This window comes from Dipodomys spectabilis, unplaced genomic scaffold (assembly GCF_019054845.1).
Source record: "Dipodomys spectabilis isolate Male_0828 unplaced genomic scaffold, ASM1905484v1 ptg000488l, whole genome shotgun sequence".
Lineage (NCBI taxonomy): Eukaryota > Metazoa > Chordata > Mammalia > Rodentia > Heteromyidae > Dipodomys > Dipodomys spectabilis.
This window is the reverse complement of record NW_024871165.1, coordinates 43,716-44,895: the sequence shown is the minus strand read 5'-3', so window position 1 is coordinate 44,895 and position 1,180 is coordinate 43,716. Positions and strand designations below refer to the sequence as shown.

The window sequence follows — 1,180 nt, the reverse complement described above, 5'->3', positions numbered from 1 at the left end:
TGTGTGCTTATGTAAGAAATGCATGATTCTAAAATTTCATGACAATTCTTTTGAACTTACTTTTTGTGGAATTGTCTAGTTTAAGAAAATCAATTACACTTTCTATATAAAAAATGTTCTGGGGCTGGGAAGGTGGCTCAGTGGTAGAGTGCTTGCCTTGCATGCCTGAGTCCCTGGGTTCAATTTCTCAGCAGCACATAAACAAAAAGAAAAAAGCTGGAAGTGGCGCTATGGCTCAAGTGGTAGAGCTATCGCTAGCCTTGAGCTGAAGAGCTGAGGGACAGCGCCCAGACCCAGAGTACAGGCCCCACGACCGGACCCCCCGGAAAAAAAACATGTTCTGTGCTTAATCTGGTAGCCCATTTACTAACATTGAAATGATACAGAGAAGATTAGCATGGCCCCTGAACAAGGATGACTCGCAAATTCATGAGGCAATCCATATTTATACAACAACAGATGCTGGAGGGGATGTGGCCACAAGGGAACCCTACTCCATTTTTGGTGGGAGTGTAAACGTGTTCAACCACTTTGGAAAGCAGTATGGAGTTTCTTCAAAAGACTTCACATAAAGCTCCCCTATGACCCAGCAACTCCACTTTTGTTCATTTTCCCAAAGGATCACAAACAAGACCATACTAAAACTACCAGCACAACTATGCTTATTGCAGCATTATTTACCATAGCTAAGATATGGAACCAACCCCTATGCCCCTCAGTAGATGAATGGATCAAGAAAACGTGGTAAATATATACAATTGCATTCTATGCTTCCATCAGAAAGAATGATATCCCCCAATTTGTTTGGAAATGGAAAGACTTGGAAAAAAATTTATTAAGTGAAATAAGCCAACTCCAAAGAAACATAGGTCCCATGGTTTCTCTTATTTTCAATAACTAATATATGTCCCGGATTATCATAAAATGTCAAAAGCTATGTGCATTTGACCAGATAAGATGATGTTAAGCTAAATGAACCCCAAGATAGGGACACAAGTGGTTCTATCTTGTTATTATTTCTAACATACAAATACTATATGATGTGATTTTTTTGTTTCTTTGTATGTTCCTCAACCATGCTATAACCCCTTTTTTCACTATATTTGAAGTTGGTGCGCCTACATCTTGTATATACGTTTCTTTAATTTGGGGAGGGGAAGGAAAAAACAAAATGCTTAAA

The 1,180-nt window shown here is 39.0% G+C and overlaps 1 non-coding gene across 1 annotated transcript; it reads left to right on the top strand.

Annotated features, from left to right (window-relative positions):
* The first annotated feature begins 342 nt into the window (after positions 1-342).
* Positions 343-449, top strand: LOC122098734. Its single transcript, XR_006145799.1, has one exon. It is a non-coding gene; the product is annotated as a U6 spliceosomal RNA (small nuclear RNA).
* The last annotated feature ends 731 nt before the right edge of the window (positions 450-1,180 follow it).